Source organism: Erinaceus europaeus, chromosome 4, assembly GCF_950295315.1.
Source record: "Erinaceus europaeus chromosome 4, mEriEur2.1, whole genome shotgun sequence".
Lineage (NCBI taxonomy): Eukaryota > Metazoa > Chordata > Mammalia > Eulipotyphla > Erinaceidae > Erinaceus > Erinaceus europaeus.
In genome coordinates this window covers 61,346,514-61,366,257 of record NC_080165.1, presented here as the reverse complement: position 1 = coordinate 61,366,257, position 19,744 = coordinate 61,346,514, and the positions used below count along the sequence as shown (strand labels likewise).

At 38.4% G+C, this 19,744-nt stretch overlaps 1 protein-coding gene across 2 annotated transcripts in view; it reads right to left on the bottom strand.

Moving 5' to 3' along the window:
- ZFAND3 (zinc finger AN1-type containing 3) overlaps nt 1–19,744 on the bottom strand; it is a 288,056-nt gene that overhangs the window by 177,853 nt on the left and 90,459 nt on the right. The gene's annotated exons all lie outside the window — the stretch shown is intronic.

Below are 19,744 nucleotides of genomic sequence, written 5' to 3'. Positions count from 1 at the left end.
TGTGAGCTCAGTCTGACAGGAACTCAGAGGTTGTACAGGCTTCAGTGCCAAATATGAATAGATATGGCTAGATCACTGTGATAAACAGTTTATTGCATTTATATATTTTCTTCAAATTTGTAAGCAACTCTCTGCCCTAATCCTGCTTGCTAGTTTTACTCTCAACTCTTGACACCATCTTCCCAGATGACCCCCATGTTAGCTATCTTCAAGTTCACCCCCATGTTAGCTATCAAGCTCAAGCAAAGATTACTAAGACACAAGCTCCTAGGAACATTTCTAAAATAGACTTCCTAGCTTCCTTCCACCCTGAGGTCCCTTAGTTTCAAATGCTCTATTCCTATTTTATGGTTCCTGTTTATTAAACATTTTGTCCTGCTTTCCATCTTACTGCCTTTCAGCCACAAAGCTGCAGAGGCTACTATGATTTCATCCTGATTTCCCTGGGCTGATGAACTCACTAATGCATCCTGCAACCTTATCTCTCCAGACCACTAACCCCAAAAGGGAAAGATAGAAGCTTGCTGGAGGTATGCTACGATGTGCCAATGGCCATGTCCAGTGGAGAAGCAGTTACAGAAGCCAAAACTTCTACCTTTTGCAACCCAAAAAAAATTTTGGTTCATACTCTCAGAGGGGTAATCAATAGGGGAAATAAACTAGAGCACTCTGTTACATCAGGACCGGAAGTGATTGTCACCAGGAATCTTGTTTATATATCACCAGTGAAAGAGAAGCAAATCTGGAAAATATCAGAGGAAGCCAGGAACGGTTTCACTTTTATCTGAGAGGAGGAAAAAAGCAAAGACCTAGAAGTAGTAATAAGTGTAGGGGTGAAACAGAAAGGGAATGAAGGCAGGACTGTTGAAAAAAATGATGAAAATACATAAACATAGATAGATATAGTTATAGAATCAGCCCATATCAGTAACCTTGGGAGAACTACTACTACTACCGTTACCAACAGAGGGGATGGAACACAGAATTCTAGTGGTGGGAACTGTATAGAGTTACACACCTTTTATCTTACAATTTTGTAAATCAGTATTAAATCACAAATAAAATAAAATGAAAGTAAGTCAGTTTATAGTAGCAGGAAAAAGGTCAGGGTTCCCTGAAATGAAGACAGAGCAAGCAAGGAAGGAGGGCCAGGAATGAGCATGAGAAAACTTTGTAGATAATGAGTATGTTCCTCAGCTCAATTACAGTGATTGTCTCAATAATGCCTTTTTCTAAATGTGTAATATTTTCAAATATAGGTCACATAAGCTAATTTATGCCACTACTCTCCATCAAAAGCACTGGTGTGTGTGTGTGTGTGTGTGTGTGTGTTTCCTCATTAGTTGTAGCACAACAAAGCTCTTCAAATTTTCCCTTAGATTTCTATATTATAACTAGAAGAAATTTTATATTTAATGTTTTAGTGAATCCACTGAACAGATCTTCCCACAGTCTACTAACCAGTAGCAAGTGAATCTGGGTTATGCTCAGAGTAAAGTAGTTTTGGGTAAAACTCTATGAAAAAGTAAAATTAGTCTTCCCTTCTCAGTGCTATAATCACTTTTCTGATTCAGATAGTGAAGTCAGGTGAAACCATTATTTCTCTTCATACCTATATTAATCTTAACTCCCAAAAGTAAACCTCTTACTACTTTAATACAAGCAAGAAAACCAAGAGAGCTTATAGTGCAGCAGATTATAATGTGGGGAAACAGATCAGCGGTCCACAGCTAATTGAAGAGTGGTGAATTTAAGATGAGTACTAAGTTATAGTTTATGCTTTGCTTTTCTCATTTGAAAAATAAAGACAAGACCTAGCTTGCTCATGTGTAAACCAAATAGTGAATAACTGCATTAAGCATTACCAACAGGAAGGGCATAAAATATATCCAGCAAATATCTGTCCAATTTTTATGAGATTTTCTAAATTCTTTTTTTAAATATTTATTTATTTATTTATTCCCTCTTGTTGCCCTTGTTTTTTTTATTGTTGTAGTTATTCTTGTTGTTGGATAGGACAGAGAAAAATGGAAAAAGGAGGGGAAGACAGAAAGGGGGAGAGAAAGATAGACACCTGCAGACCTGCTTCACCGCTTGTGAAGCGACTCCCCTGCAGGTGGGGAGCCAGGGGCTCGAACTGGGATCCTTATGCCTGTCCTTGCGCTTTGCACCACCTGCGCTTAACCCGATGCGCTACTGCGCAACTCCCGAAATTTTCTAAATTCTTACCTTATCTATGCTTACCTTATTATTTCCATCTATGATAAATGTTTTTTTTCTTTCTTTTATTTATAAAAAGGAAACATTGACAAAACCATAGAATAAGAGGGGTACAATTCCACACAATTCCCACTACCAGATCTTTGTATCCCATCCCCTCCCCTGATAGCTTTCCTATTCTTTATCCCTCTGGGAGTATGGACCCAAGGTCATTGTGGGATGCAGAAGGTAGAAGGTCTGGCTTCTGTAATTGCTTCCCCGCTGAACATGGGCGTTGATAGGTTGATCCATATTCCCAACCTGTCTCTCTTTCCCTAGTGGGACGGGGCTCTCCTAGGGAAGCAGAGCTCCAGGACACATTGGTGGGGTTGTCTGTCCAGGGAGTCTAGTTGGCATCATGCTAGCATCTGGGACCTGGTGGCTGAAAAAAGAGTTAACATACAAAGTTAAACAAATTGTTTACCAATCGTGAACCTAAAGGCTGGAATAGTGTAGATGAGGAGTTGGGGGGACCTCCATTTTGTAGATAGCTAGTAGACATATTTTAGTTATATTTCAAAGGGTCTGTGGCTATACTAGTTTGTTGGGGGTTTTTTCCCCTGAGCCTGAAATCTGATATACAGGTGGATTGTCTGGGGAGATGATGTCATGGCTAGAAAAAGGACCAGAAGGCTGGATCAGGGAAGAGAGTAGCTCCCTAATATGGGAAAGGGGTATAAATATTGTTGACTGTAAACCCCATCGATTTGATCTGATCCAGGGCCCATATTCAGCTTAGGAGCCTATGTGACCTCTGCATCCCTGTTGATTTGAGCTCACATTCTGTGGTCATGAGTAGGAACATTCCAAACTGCCCCAATATTGACCCATCTTCCTCAGGTGTAGCACACAGTCCAATGATAAATATTTCTACTTTTATTTATCAGCCACAATATTTGTAAAGCCTGTTGTCATTGTCAGAGAGTGTAGTCTAAGTGGCAGGCATAGTGCTAAGGAATTTTATAAATGTATCTTAATATATCTATTTCTTCTGTAGAGTGGTATTAATCTATAGATCCTGCACTTTGAGTAGCACTATTTTCTGTCTTAGTATGTATGAACATACATATACAGCTGGAGAAACACAATAGAACAATTATTAGTAACATTTATTAGCTATCAGTTGGAGTCCATTTCTACAACTAAAGTGGAGACTTTTGTAATATATTTCTTAGCTTCTCAACAGTAGTAGCTCTACTTCAGCTAAATATCACATGGAAAAGTTGCAGTTGGATCCATTTCCACCAGCAAAGACCAGGTGGTGCCTGGAGTTCTACCTTTGCCTGATTTTAACAGTATTTCACCATCCATTTCTCCCCACTCCTCCTATGGTCACAACCTCCAGTGGGTGGCCATCTTTTCACATGATGGTGGTTCTTTTAATTTGAGCTCTACAGTTCTTCCCTGTTACTTACTATTCAGTGTAGAATAAAATTACAGAAGAAAACTACTTACTTCTATACTTCTAAAATATTTATTTTCTTGGACAAATTAACTCTACTAAGTGGATGAGAGTAGAGAGATGAATATTATTGCCTTGGACATTGAGGTGAAATAACCTTTAGTGAGGTAGTCAGAATAATAACTTAAGGATTCTCTAAAGTTCAACCTCAAAACAGACTGCATGCTTGTGGACAAATGGAGAATCATATGGTATTTATGTTTCACTTCTATGCAGACACAATGATAGACTGTGTTATCTATGATGCAGAATTGCACACAGCATGTTTTATAAATAGCGGCTGTGGTTTCTAACCCAAAGCATGCAAATTGCTAGATGCATACAGGTATTTAAGGGAAACCACAGATTATTAGCAAGGAGTGCCAGTCTTTGTACTAGGCTGCTTTAAAATAGCCATTTCTTGCTATATATTATGAAATTGAGTCCCATCATTAAATGAACAATGAACCTGGGGAAATAGCAAAACTTTAGAGTGCTGGACTTATATGCCAGAGGCACCCCCAGACTCAGTCTCTGGTACTGCTGTATACCAGAGCCAAACAGTTCTCTGGTCTCTTTCTGTCTCTCATACAGAAAAGGAAAAGAGAAAAAAAAAAGGAACTTAAAAAAACTGAGCAAACAAGTTTTAGAGAAACTAAACAACTTGTCTAAAGCTCTGTAGTTTGTGAATGACAACTGAATTTTGAAACTCATTTTTTTCATACTCCTGGTAGGATTTTCCTTACTTTTTTTCACTGGAAAAAAAAATCACTAAGTATTTCTAGAGTCATTTGAGAAAGTTGTCAGCCTGATGCTCCATTACTTTCAAATGTTTTGTTTTAGTGTTTATGAAACACACACACACACACACACGACTAAAGTCCAAATCAGAAAATTAATGACACATTAAATAAACCTCAGTGTTTGCCATTTTTGTAGGAGTGTATACACCTACAAGATCTACTTTCTTCTGGAATAGTCAGTCTTGTTTTGACTTGTTTACACTGTACTACTGGAAATTATAAAGTTTTTTTTTTGAGGTATAGTTATTTTATAGAGTGTTCCTTGATTTGATTTTTTTTTTTCCCCCTATCAGGATCATCTCTGGGACTCAGTGCCTGCACAACTCCACCACTTCTCCTCATGGCCATTAGATGGAGACAAGAGAGAGGAGAGACACCTGCAGCACTGCTTCAGTACTTATAAGCCTTGTCCTTTGCAGATGGGATTAAACCCATGTCCTCATACAGGGTAACACATGTGCTCTACCACTTGGTCCCTCTTGATTTGGCTCTGTTTTCTCTTATGATTCAAATTATATACTTTTAAAGTGATATCACTTTATTACTATCCATGCCATATAGTTTGACCTATTACTAGTGATGACATTACTGCTCTTCAGTACTATAAAGTTACTCTTCTTATTTTCATAATTAAATCTTTGTGTGAAGTGTTTATAGTTAGGAAATGTGCTTACATCATCCTTAATATAATATTCTTTCTTTCTTTTTGGTAATACAATTTTCTAAGTGATCAGTCTCTTTCTGTCACTATCTCCTCTCCTGCATGATGTCTGTCTGCCTCTAGGACTCTGACTCCCCATTACAGACACATTTTCATTTTCCCTCCTCTAATCTTTTCTCAATTTTGTTTTCCAAGAGAATTTTAAAGACTATATAATACTATCTCAATTCTCTTATTTTGACGTTTCTGCTATTCTATAAAAACTGCAACTTTTAAGGGTTTTTAGGCCATTTCCCTGCTGGTAGTATAATACTAAGTGGGAGGAGTTGAACATAACTGGAGAATAAAATTTCTTAGGTGCAACCTGGGTCAGTAATTTGTATTCTGCAAATTGTCACAGAACTAGAATTGTTCTTTTGACAATTATTGCATAGTGGATTTTTTTCTAGTAGTCTCATTAGAGAGTAAAAAAGAAAAGGCAAGTTTTGCTTTTATGCAGAGAATGTAGAATGAGGTAGGTTCTTAGGAAGGAAACAGGATGATGGATGGATGGATGGATGGATGGATGGATGGATGGATGGATGGATGGATGGAGAGAAAAAGAATCTTCTGTTTAAGAATAGTTGAGCTTGACAAACCAAACAGTATGGAAACTTGGGTTGGGGCAGATTAGAGGCAGGTACTTCTCAGAAACATGAAAGAGCAGCCTGACAAATAATCAATAGGAAACATGAAGTGGTGCATTCATTTGGAGGGTAGGGATCAATTATATTTGGTCAGAACTATTGAGGAAAAGAAACGGGAAGAGTGACTAGTAGTCACTGAAAAGGGAAGTTTAAATTTCTTAGTGAAAATTAGAACTAGAGAGCAGGTGACACCTTGCCTCTGAAATTATGCTCATTCTAGGACCCCATACTTTCTTATTTGACCAGACTGTTAAATATCTTTCTAACCCTACTTATGAAACATCACAGAGTATATTCAGTAAATCAGGAATATAATGAAATCCTATCCCTAAAAAAATTTTAAAATGTAGTGCAGTTAAACTATATGCTATTTGGAGTTTGGTGTTTTTTGTTAGTTTCCTTAAAGCAACAACAACAAAAAAAAGTGTTGGTGAATCAAACAGTGGTTATCTATTAGTTTCTGTATATACAAATTTTTAAAAAATTAATGTTTATTACCTATTTATTGGATAGAGACAGAGAAATCAAGAGGGATGGGGAGAGGGAGGGGGAAGGGAGAGGAGGGGGGAAGAGAGGGGAGGGGGGAAGAGGGGATGGAGGGGATAGAGGGGAGGGGAGGAGAGGGGAGGAAAGGGGAGGAGAGAGGAAGGGAGACTTGTATCACCTTTTCACCCCTAGCAGAGCTTTCCTGCTTCAGGTGGAGACTGGGGGATGGGGGGGGGGGCTTGAACCAGGGTCCTTGATCACTGTAACATGTGCTCAACCCAGTGCCACAATCCAGTGTGCCACCTCTGGGCCCCCATTCAAACATTCTGTAAACAAAAAGAGATACACTGTTATGTGTATCACTAAGTATGTATAAAGCAATACTGGACTGGCTGACTGAGTGACTGAGATTAAATTTTCGCTTTTGATGGTTGTTGATTTGAATGTTTATGAGTAACATGAACACATTTTAATTTGTTAATGGCTAAGTTTAGGGGGAACAGTCTTCATGTTATCAGGTTTGTCTAAAATGACTAAATCTACTCTTGATTCTTTCTAATAAGAAGCCATACACTTCTGTGATGTATTTATGATTTTATTTTGCTTTTCTGAATCAGCAGTATTTACTTTCCATGTCTGCTTCAGTTGCCCTCTTGCTTATAACAGAGATGAGTGGCTTGCATTTTTTTGTATTAGTTCTTATCCTTATTAACTAATGGCTTCCTTAGTTGACTTTGGGATGCATAGGAGGAAAGGAAAAAAAATCAAGACAACAGTTAGTTGTGTGCATTTGAGTTTTCCCTTGCTTCCTTTCTCTAGGTTTAATAATCACCCATATATTTTTAACCTGTTAGCAATTTACTAGATTTGACAGGACCCAGATGTTAAAGCTCATTCAGTGCAGTTCTCTCTCCTCTCTCCTCTCCCTCTCCCTCCACTATGACTTAGCTCTTTCAGCAGCACACAGAAGACCTACATAAAGCTAGGTTTAACACATAAACCCTGCTCTTAGAGGATCAATTCATCAAATAGGCCTTTTTGTCTTGTCAACCATTCAAAGGCATACTTATCTTTGTAAAGCTTCAGAAATAGTAATTCTCCAGCTCATGAAAATGAATTGTTAAATGTCTGGTGCACATTAAATATGTTGGAATAATAGATGTGGTTTTCTAACCCTTTTTGGAACCCATGCAGGTTTATACAATTGTGAGAATGCTCATGTTGAAGACCTGAAAGAAGTTATGATTTATTCTTGATTTGACACATCAAATAATGGCTTTTACTGTCACAATAGCCATTATGTATTTTATTTGAATGAGATTATATTATTATGAACTGATAGTTGCAACCAGGTGGTATACTGTGTTGCCCCTTATCTTTGTTAAGGTCTTTAGCCATATTAAATTATATATGACTGTGGAGTAAGATTTCGTTTTGAAGAGACTTAAGTTAAAGAGGAAGGTGAATGATAGATAATCTTCATCTCCATTGTTGGCTAATCATGGTGTTGGTGTAGTTTTATATCTCTCAGCTGGAAGGCTGACACTGTGATGTCAATAATGTATGGCTTCTGTGAAGACTCCACTTAAATGAAAATACAGCTGAATTATTCATGCAGTTTACCAACATTTGTATCCAGTAATAAAATGAGAAAATTTTTTAATTTGCACTGTTTGAGTTTTGCTGGCACTTTACTCCTTTGTGTTCATTTGCCAGTGCCATTAGATCTATCACTGTAACCATGGCATTTAATTGACTGCTTTTTCTCAGTTCTCAATTTGCTGATTTGGAAATTTTTCGTGATTTTTCTTCTTTGTCACCCTTTAAATGTTCCAACAGGGCCAGAACAACTTTGAGTGCTATGAATTATTGATGGCACTTTGCAACTAGATAATACATCCACGTTAAAGGAAATTTTATAGGATAAAATAATTTTATGCTAATTTTGAGTTTATTTTATTCCATAGGTTGTCTAACTATGTCTAAACATTAAAATGAATACTAGAGGGGGGCAGGTGGTGGCACATCTGGTTGAGCGCACATGTTACAATGCACAAAAACCAGGGTTCGATCCCCCCAGTCCCCACCTACAGGGGGAGAGCTTCAAGTGGTGAAGCAGAGCTGCAGGTGTCTCTGTCTCTCTTTCTCTCTCTATTACCCACTTCCCTCTCAATTTCTGGCTGTTTCTATCCATTGAATAAATAAAAGTATTTTTTTTTTTAAATTAAAGAAAAGAACACAAGAAATGGACTTCCGTTATGACTTGGCAATCCCTCTAAAGACACTTATCTGAAAAGACTTATGCACATCTATATTCATAGCAGCACAGTCTGTAAGCCCAAACTTGGAGCCAGTTCAGATGCCCAAAGACAGATGAGTGGCTAAGAAAGTTGTGATACATATGCACAATGGAGTACTATGCAGCAGTTAAAATGATGAGGTCATCTCCTTTGCAATATCTTGTTCAGAACTTCAAAGTACCTGTTGACTGAAATATGCCAGAAAGAGCAGGACCAATTATCAAATGATCTCACTCATAGGTGGAACTTAAGGAAAATAATACAGTAAAGGAAAAGATGATGAAATTTGGAGTGAGTATGGTGGCACTAAAGCAAAGAACTCTGGGGAATGAAGGGGCAAGAAGAAATGAAGGGACACTGGGGGTGTTGATGTATGATGGGGCCCTAGGTTGGGGCATGTACTTGTCAAGTAGTACCTATGTGTTAAAGTCTGTACTATAAACCATTAACCTCTCCCAATAACATAAAATGAATAAAAACATTAGTTAATAAAATGACTTTTGAAGAAAATATTTTCATAGACAAAACAGCTTAAATTATGAAAATATCTAAAGGATTTAAGTTTTTGTGAGACTTACTGTAAACTTGGACATCCTGTAGTATCACCATTCAATGTAAATTTATGATGAAGCAACTGTCATATGTCTCTGCTACTCAATATGCTAGCTGCATGATGGTTGTTGGTCATTTGGAAAGTGGCTAATGTGACTGAGGAACTAAATTTTCCATTTTGTTAAGAAAAAAAGTGATCCTATTGATATTTTCTTAAAGCTGAAGGCCTTAAGTATTATCTAGAATATTTTTTTACAGATTTCTTTTCTTTTTCATATTTACTTATTTATTTTCCCTTTTGTTGCCCTTGTTGTTTAACGTTGTGGTTATTTATGTCGTTATTGTTGGATAGGACAGAGAGAAATGGAGAGAGGAGGGGAAGACAGAAGGGGGAGAGAAAGAGAGACACCTGCAGACCTGCTTCACCACTTGTGAAGTGACTCCCCTTCAAATGGGGAGGCAGGGCTCGAACTGGGATCCTTATGCCAGTCCTTGCACTTTGCGCCGCATGCGCTTAACCCACTACGTCACTGCCCAACTCCCTACCTGAAATATTTTCAGTATTTCATTTTTCAAAAATGAAAGAGGACAGAGAGAAGAAGGGAGGAGACCATAGCGCTTAGTCAAAGCTTTCATATACTTGAAGGTGTGGTGATTAAAGAAGAAGGGAAAAGAAAATAAATACTTTACTTATCAAGAAAAAAGTTTAAAATTGTCTTTAAATGACTGAAAGATAACAATATATGTATACCAATCATAAATGTGAATGTATAAATTCAGAAAAAACAATCAGAAGGAACTGAAAGTGGTTAGTTCTCAGGAAAATTAGATGGCAAAGGGGAGAGTAGAACACTTTATAACAAAAAATATGTTCACATAGTAGCTAGGCAAATTAATTTTTTTTTCTGCCAGCAGGGTTATTGCTGAGACTCTGAACCTGCACAATTCCACCACTCACAATGGACTTTTATTTTTGACAGAAGGGGAGAAACAGAAAGAAGGAAAATACCTTACTACCAGTCTGCCATCAATCAACTCCCAAAATAAACACTTTTAAAAGGGTTTTCAGGGGCATCACTTGGTTTGGCTTGTAGTGGGGTGACAATGATCCCAATCTGAGCTAAAGATATTCAATATTAACTAGCTTACCCAATGTCAAAGTCACTCTAGACATTTTTTTGAAACTACATACACAAGCATCTACACATACACAAGGAAAACATGAAAAATTGTTTTGAATTCTCATTTATTTCTATAAATAATTTCAGTTTTTACTCTTCTACTGAAGATGACCACTTCAGTGGTTGCACAGAACAAAAAGGAAGTTATACTTAGCCTTTGGTTAATGATTTTTTAAAAAAATGAAATATTAACAAGATAAATACAATGACACAGAATTACTCAAAATTCCAGGTTAAGCAATCCTCTTGATCATCATTTTAATTGTTATAAAATTTATCATATTAACCATTATTAAGTGATAGTTCAGTGGCATTATACACACAGTGCTGTGCAACCACCACTACTATTCATGTCCTGAGGTCCCATTCTCTCCTCCCTCCAGTCCATGGCAATGACCATCCCACTTTCTGTCTCCATGAACCTGACCACTCAGTCCTTTCACAACTGGTCTATATCACTTAGTACAATAGCCTTAAGGTTCCTCCATATTATAGTTACACTTTATAAAACAAGTTTCCAAAGCAATAAAAAGTCACATACTTGATAATGCTGTGACATATAAAGTACCAAGAGAACGTCAGGGAAACTGGCCCCCTTTACAAAGCACTGAATGAGCCTTTCACTAATTGAAAGGGCAAAGTAAAAACACTGTATTAGACTGAAGCAGCTGCAACCAATGGTCATAACAAGGAATTCGATGTTTGGGAACCAACTGCTTGAAGAGTGTGAATGGAAGAAGAGGCTCTGCAAGTGCTGGGAAAATATTACACCTACCTCAAAATACACACACACACACACACACACACACACACACATTTTGTTTGATTACAGCCCTTTAGATAAAGAAGAGAGATACTAACTAAGAAGAAATAACATTTCTCTCTCATAAGAACATAATTTTAAGCAAGTGCAACTAAGTATACTGTATAAAGAAGAGAAGTATTACATTTGATTTTTCAAAAATCAAAAAAAAAAAATCACTTTCCTCTACGGCAAAGGTCTAAAAGTCAGGGTTTCTGTAAACATAGACTGGATCTTTGTTTTCTACTTTAAGGGTGCCCACCCCCTCCCCACCCTCCAAGACAAAAGTGATAACGTTAGGCGTTCACAAACACTAAGTCATAGTAAATAAAAGAATGAAAATAGTCTCCATTGAGTCACACAGAACTCAAGTAAAAATACAAGAAACCTGACCTTTACATCATACTTCAAAAAGGTTCCCTTGGGGGTCGGGCGGTGGCGCAGTGGGTTATGCGCACGTGGCACAATGTGCAGGGACCGGCGTAAGGATCCCGGTTCGAGCCCCCGGCTCCCCACCTGCAGGGGAGTCGCTTCACAGGCGGTGAAGCAGGTCTGCAGGTGTCTATCTTTCTCTCCCCTCTCTCTCTGTCTTCCCCTCCTCTCTCCGTTTCTCTCTGTCCTATCCAACAACAAAGCAACGTCAACAATGGCAATAATAACCGCAACGAGGCTGCAACAACTAGGGCAACAAAAAGGGGGAAAAATGGCCTCCAGGAGCGGTGGATTCATGGTGCAGGCACCGAGCCCAGCAATAACCCTGGAGGGAAAAAAAAAAAAAAGGTTCCCTTATTTGTGCTGCCCTCCATTTTCTCACTGAGTCTCTGCCCTGAATACTCTGCATTTATTTTCATCAAAAACTCACACACAGTCCCCAGTCATTCAAAGAAGTCACTAAACAGACAAAGCACACCAGAACATTCAGATATGGGGGGAAAAGCAAAACATAACCCCCCCAAAAAAACTCCACTTATTAGGATATTATTGGTTTTCAGAATTTTGATTTATAGCACAACTAGAGTCACCTACACATTTTAAACAATGAATAAATAGTAGTGCCCTCAAGTGTCCAGGTGTCTCATGAACACTTAACCAACAACTGTGCTGTGCTTTCCTCCCCTCCCCCCTCCCCCCCACCCACCCCTTGTTGGAGCTTCACCATCCTAGGCCAACATATTCAGACAGAGAGGTAAGACATCACGGCACTAAAGCTTTCCCCAGTGAGTTGGGGGGCAGGTATGAACCTGGGTCTCACACATGACAAACCAGGCACCTTTCACCCTAAAAAAAAAAAAAAGGGCTTTTCAATGGCTCAGAACATTAACATCAAAATGAAAAGAGTCTGCTGAAAATAAAGTCAACTTTTATTTTGACAACAACATAAAACAGCGAGATAGTTCATCTTAGTTTTTAAAGACTATGCCACCTGAATGCCAGAAGCAAGCTCGACTATTAAAGTTTGTGCATTAAAGGCTCCTATGCTAAGTATGGATAGACATATAGGTCATATCGATGGGGTTTACAGTTAATGGTATTTATATACTTTTCCAATACTGGGAAGCTAGCTACTCTCTGGCATAATCCAGCTTTTTAGTCCTATTTCCAACTCTGACACCATCTTCCCAGACAATACTTTCAGCCCACCTGCATGCTAGCTATAGGGGCTCAGGCAAATATTAGTAAAGTCATAGGCCCCTTGGAATATACCTAAAATAGACTTCCTAGCTCCTTCCAACATGAAGACCCTAAATCTGATCTGTTATATTCTTACCTTTAGGTTCCTCCTTACTAAACAATTTGTTCTGCTTTGTATCTTAATGCTTTTCAGCCCCCATATTGCAGGTGCTACCATGACACCAACCTGACTTCCCTAGACAGATAACCTCACCAATGTGTCCTGGAACCCCACTTTTCCAGAGCCCTACTCCACTAGGGCAAGATAGAAACAGACTGGAGGTATGGATCAACCTGTCAATGTCCATGTCCAGAGATGCAATTACAGAAGACAAACTTTCCACCTTCTGTACTCCATAAAGAATTTTGGTCCATGCTCCCAAAGGGATAAAGAATAGGAAAGCTTCCAATGGAGGGTATGGGATGATGAATTCTAGTGGTGGGAATTGTACCCCTCTTATCCCATTATCTTGTTAATCATTATTAAATCATTAATTTAAAAAAAAAGTGTGTGCATTAACATGTTGAGAATTTAAGTTCTAGTCTCAAAACCACATCAGAATGTCACTAACAGTTCAGGAGGCAGAAGGAAGAGACAGACTCCACAGATAATGCAGTGGTGCTGTGGTATCTCTCCCTCATCCCTCTCTCTCAAATAAAAAATTATAACAGTCCAGAGAAGCTGCTCAGCAAGTGTCACACAAAACATGTAATCCTGTTATCATTCCCCTACACCATGAATAAAGAATTTTAGGGGACCAGGTGGTGGCACATCTGGTTGAGCACACATGTTACAATGTGCAAAGACCAAGGTTCAAGCCCCCAATTCCCACCTGAAAGGAGAAAGCTTCAGAAGCAGTGCTGCAGGTGTCTCTCTGTGTCTCTGCCTCTCTTATCTCCTCCCTCGTCTCAATTTCTGACTATCTCTATGCAATAAATAAATAAAGATAATAAAAAAAATTAGAAGGAATTTTAGTGAAATGAAATAAAATTGAAAGATTATGAACTTGGCATGTTTAAAAATAAATTATTACCACTGTTAACAAAAGCAAGTCTAGGTCAATATTGTTTCAAGTGAAAAATTTCCCAATAACCAAAATGACCTACTTCCCTTGTTTATTTGTTTGTTGCTTTTGGTGGTCACACTGGTTTTATCACTTCAATCCTTTTTCATAGACAGAGAGAGGGACACAGAGAAAGACATCGCAGCACCTACGCTTCTTCCTCCAACATGGTGAGTGTCCAGCTTGAAACTGGGCCACACACATGAGAAAACAGGCAATTTCTAGGTGAGCTATTTTGAGCCAACAAGACAGGTCACCAAGACAGACCTGCTTTGCCATGTCCCCAACATACTAAAAAAAGTTTTGCTGTTGTGATGTCCGTCCCCGCTTGTCTCTTGCTCTTTTTCTATCTGACTGGACCAATGAGAACAAAAAATAAGATGAACAATTAAAAGTATTGGGGGCCGGGCAGTAAGCACAGCAGGTTAAGCACACATAGCGCAAAGAGAAAGAACCAGGGAGTAAGGATCCCAGTTTGAGCCCCTGGCTCCCCACCTATGGGGGGGGGGGGGTTTACTTCACAAGCAGTGAAGCAGGTGTCTATCTTTTCCTCCCCCTGTCTTTCTGTCCTCTCTCAATTTCTATCTTATCCAACAACAACAGCAGCAATAACAACAATGACAAACAACAAGGGCAACAAAAGGGAAAAAGTAGCCTCCAGGAGCAGTGGATTCATTGTGTAGGCACTGAGCCCCAACAATAACCCTGGATGGGGAAGGGGAAAAAAAGTATTAAAAGTATTTAAACAGATCAAGGGGTTGGTACTGAACTTAAATGTATGACTTTTTTTTTTCATTTTTATTTATAAAAATGAAACACTGACAAAAACCATAGGCTATGATTTTTAAGTTCTGGTTCTTCTCATACTGAATGCATAAGTACACCCCCACCCCCCAATCAAGACCATTTCTGGAACTTGTAACTACACAACTCCACTGTTCCTGGTTGCCATCTGTTTCTGCTGATTGAGAGTAAGAGACAGGGAGGAGACATACCTGCAGCACTGCTCTATTGCTAGTGAAGCTTCCCCTCCATAAGTGGCAACAGAGCTTAAACCTGAGCCTTTAACTATGGTAACTTGTATACTCAACCGGGTGAGCCATCATGTAGCCCCTATAAACAATATATCTGAAAGGACATGTGTGTACACACACAAAGTTGACAACTGCACAAACTCTACTAAGTATGAATAAATATACATAACTACAAAACAATCAGCAAGTGAATGGTAAACAAATTCTTTATAATAAAGTAATAGTAATTATAAAAACACATAATATAACTTTGAAATACCAGCAAATAACAGTGTTGTCACCTTATTACAGACTTTTTCATTATCATGAGCATCACAGTTACAATGAAAGAGCAGAAACTAAAGTTGAAAGATAAGAATCAAAACATATGTTAGCAGTTCAATTTACTTGGAAACTCAGTAATTCAGGAGACATTTAGAATAAGTAACACTATTTTTGCCACCTGCGCTTGACCCGCTGCACTACCGCCAAATTCCCTTGGTACCACTATTTTAAGCAGAAAAAATTCTAAGATTCCATCCAATCAAATATTCTATAAACATCATTTCTGGGGATCAGGCAGTGGCATACCTGGTTAAGCACATACACTCCAGTACTCAATGACCCTGGTTCAAGCCCCTGGTCTCCACCTGCAGGGGGGAAACCTCACTAGGGGTAAACTAGGCTGCATGGCTCATCTAGAATAGGAAAGTATCTTGAGCATTTGAAAAAAACTCTAAAAGTCACTGGGTTGATCTACAGGAATATTTGGCAAAGTAGTAGGAGAGAAATATTTAGAAATACATAGTTTTCAACCTGGTGACGACACAGTGAGCAGAGAGCCTGGTTTGCAAGCACAAGGGCCTTACTTATATGCTGGGCTCGAAATATGTCAAAGCAATGCTCTGGTTCTCTCTCCCTCTTTACTAAATGAATAAATCTTTAAAAAGAAAAAAAAAATTTGTGAAAAGAAAAACAGAAAAAATACAAACACCGGGAGTCGGACTGTAGCGCAGCGGGCTAAGCGCAGGTGGCACAAAGCACAAGGACCGGCATAAGGATCCCGGTGCGAACCCCGGTTCCCCACCTGCAGGGGAGTCGCTTCACAGGTAGTGAAGCAGGTCTGCAAGTGTCTATCTTTCTCTCCTCCTCTCTGTCTTCCCCTCCCTCTCTCCATTTCTCTCTGTCCTATCCAACAACGACAACAACAATAATAACTACAGCAATAAAACAACAAGGGCAACAAAAGGGAATAAATAAATAAAATAAATATTAAAAAAAAGAAGTGTGTTTAAGAGGAAAATATTTTAAAAAAATACAAACACCATGTTTTCCCTGTGTGAATTCTAGAGTTCATATGATTTGTTGGCTAAAGTCAAAAGCCCATCATCATATTTAAGAAAGATATAAGCACGATACAGAGGCCATTTTATGAGGAGGTATCCCTCCTTTGGAGTGAATTAGTTAACTGTTAGCTTATGACAATCTAATCCAAGGCATCTGTGTTTAAAATGGCTAAAATTGAAGTACAAATAAATACTAAGTAGTCTTAAATCACTAATGGTTCAATACATTATTATCTAAAAATAATATCCATGTATACCACAGCAAAAACTTATTCTTCCTCATAAACTGCAAGTATCTTTGGAGGGGTTCTTTTATATTGAAAGTTGACTAGATATATTAGCTAAATAAAACAATGTAGTTATAGTTTTCTATATCCTAAACACAAATAGTTCAAAAATCAAAAAGGATAGTAGTCATCAATTAAATACTCAGGAATTTAAAGAATTTTGCTAACACATCTCTCTATCATGAAGGGATAAAAGTAGGTTTGAAATTACTAACTTTTAAGTGCATCTAGTCCATGATGATTTTACAAAATCATATTTTATAGAAGTCAATCTCTATCCTTCTTTAGCCACCAACACCCCCCCCCAAAAAAAAAACAAACTACTCCTTAGTGATGGTTTTTTTTTTTTATATGTCAAAGAGTTAAAACCATCTCTTTCACTCCCAAACGATTGTCAGTCCCACTCAGAGGTGCCATGTTTTATTTAAAACATACTCTTTCTCAGTAACCACTTTGTTCTAATTGGCAAGGCAAAGCCAGGTCCCTAAAGCACATAGCTTGTTACATTCAGTTTGGATTACAAAAACACTGGATGAAACAAACTGCATCGAAATGTACAAATTAACAGCACAGGAGTATGGGACAGGGAGGTGGAATTAAATTGTAATATGAAAGAAAACCCACAGGGAAGCTAAGGAACAAATCACTAGTGCCTCTGTAAACTATACAAGGTTTCCAAAAGAGCAAATACACAGGGCAGAGGACAGGCTTTTCCATAACTCAACCAAATTGCTAAATATGGATACAACAAAAGAAGGCTTTTTTCAACACTATTATGCATACATGTATGAGAGAATAGGAATACAAGGAAGTTGAGCAAATGAAACCTTCAGGTTGCACTAAATGCAAAACTCATCTTTGCCTTCACAATGTGCAAACAGCCCTGTAATTAAATCACCTTAAATCATTTTTCAAACATTTTTTAGAAATATTCTGACAAACTAAACCCAGGAGACTAAATTAGAAATGGTGCTTCACTCTGCAGTACAGAGACCCAGGTTAATGAGCTAAGAGTTACCTGAACAAGAATAAGAAAGATGTTAAGAAATGAAGATCACACCACCAAAATAGAAAATGTGTTAGACAAAAACTCTGCTGCCACCACACATGAACACCTTTTCCTAAATTAGCTATTCTATAAAGTATCCAACATGGTTCCTCTGATTTTCCCTAGAGATCTGAAGACAGACTGGATCTAAACTATAAGAAGAGAAGGCAGGACAGTGTGCATCCCTCCCTAGCCTACAACCATGTAAAACCATGCTTCCAGTACATCTTTATAGATTGTTTTCTTTATAGTGTGTTCCCACATAAACTTGTTACTTTGACTCCTAACAACACTAAATACATCAAAATTAGGATTAGAGTCTAAACATCAAAAAATAAAATCCCAGTTTTGCTTTAAGTTTATTTGATTTAAATTTAAGATTATAGATTCCTAATACATAACAGAAACAAGAAAACACCAAAGCTATAAGGATGTTATACAAAATGGCTTTATTTTAATATAGGACTGAAAAAAATTTATCATTTAAAAAAATTTAAAGAGTTAATTACATTCTTGAAAAAGAGATATATTGGGGGCTAGCTGGTGGTACAGGAAAGCACATGTTGTCAAGCCCCTGGCCCCTAAGTGTAAAGGGGGAGCTCCACAGCGAAGGAATACTGCAGGGTTTCTCTTTCCATCAGTCTCTACCCGCCCTCCTCTCTCAATTTCTCTCTTACCCAGTAAGTATTTTTTTAAAAGCAACGATACAATTGGCCATAACCTTCCTCCAATATATTTTACAAAGAGTAATTCTTATTCCACAGCTTTTTTTTTGTTTGTTTGTGTTTTGGGTGTTTTTTTTTTTTTTTTGTCTTCATTAAAAATTACATATACCTTTGCTATTTTTCTTCAAAACAGAAGTCTTAAATTAAGGTATTTCTTTCCTCAGTATATTCATTTTTAGTATGAAATTAAATTTTGAAACAACCCTTTGAGAGTAATAAAGACCATTACTTATAGTTACTTCTATTTTTACATAGTAAAAATACCAAATGAGCAGTGGCACTTTTCAATGGTATGAAGAACTAAAAAATCCTACTTTAAAAATCCTACTTAAAATCCTACTGTGTATTAATGATCTGAAAATAAAGTTTATCACTTTTACTCACCACCCTACTGGGGTTAGCCATCATCATAATAAGCTTTGTGTTAAAAAACAAATAATCAAAAATTATACAAGGTATGGAGATTTAAAGTAAGAAAAAAGAGGGGAGCTGAAATGACAGTAAAATGCAGGAGGCCAGGCGGTAGCACCCTGGGTTCAGTGCACATGGTGCAAAGTGCAAGGACTGGAGTACAGATCCCAGTTCAAGCCCCTGGCTCCCCACCTGCAGGAGGGTCGCTTCACAGGCGGCGAAGCAGGTCTGCAGGTGTCTTTCACTCCCCCGTCTTCCTGTCCTCTCTCGATTTCTCTGTCCTATCCAACAACAACATCTGTGGCAACAATAACAGTAACAAGGGCAACAAAAGGGGAAAAAAAGAGCCTCCAGGAGCAGTGGATTCAGAGTCCCAGCGATAACCCTGGAGGCAAAAAAAAAAAAAAAAAAAAGATGATGATTATGTAAAAGGACTTTCATGCCTGACACTCTAGTTGCCCAGGTTCAACTGCCAGTACCACCATAAGCCAGAGACAGTGCTCTGGTTTAAAAGGCGCGGGGGGGGGGGGGGGGGGGGGCGGCATTAACATTCACTTAACCTGCTGGCAATAGTGTAGCAGTTAAGCACACATGGCACAACGGGCAAGGACTGGCATAAGGATCCCAGTTCAAGCCCCTGGCTCCCCACCTACTGGTGGATTGCTTCACGGGTGAAAAAGCAGATCTGCAGGTGTTTATCGATCTCCCCCGCCATTCTATCCAACAACAACAACAGCAGCAGCGGCAGCAACAATAACAACAACAAGGGCAACAAAATGGGAAAACCGCCTCCAGGAGCAGTAGATTTGTAAGCACCGAGCCCCAGCGATAAGACTGGAGGCAAAAAAAAAAAAAAAAAAAAGGTTGCACAAAGGGCCAGCACATAGCCAACCTGGTAAAGTGTATGCCTTACCAAGGCCAAAGTCTGGGTTCAAGTCCCAGCACCACATAAAAATACCATGAGTAGCACTGGAAGAACTCCATGCACGGTACAGATGTGCTATGATG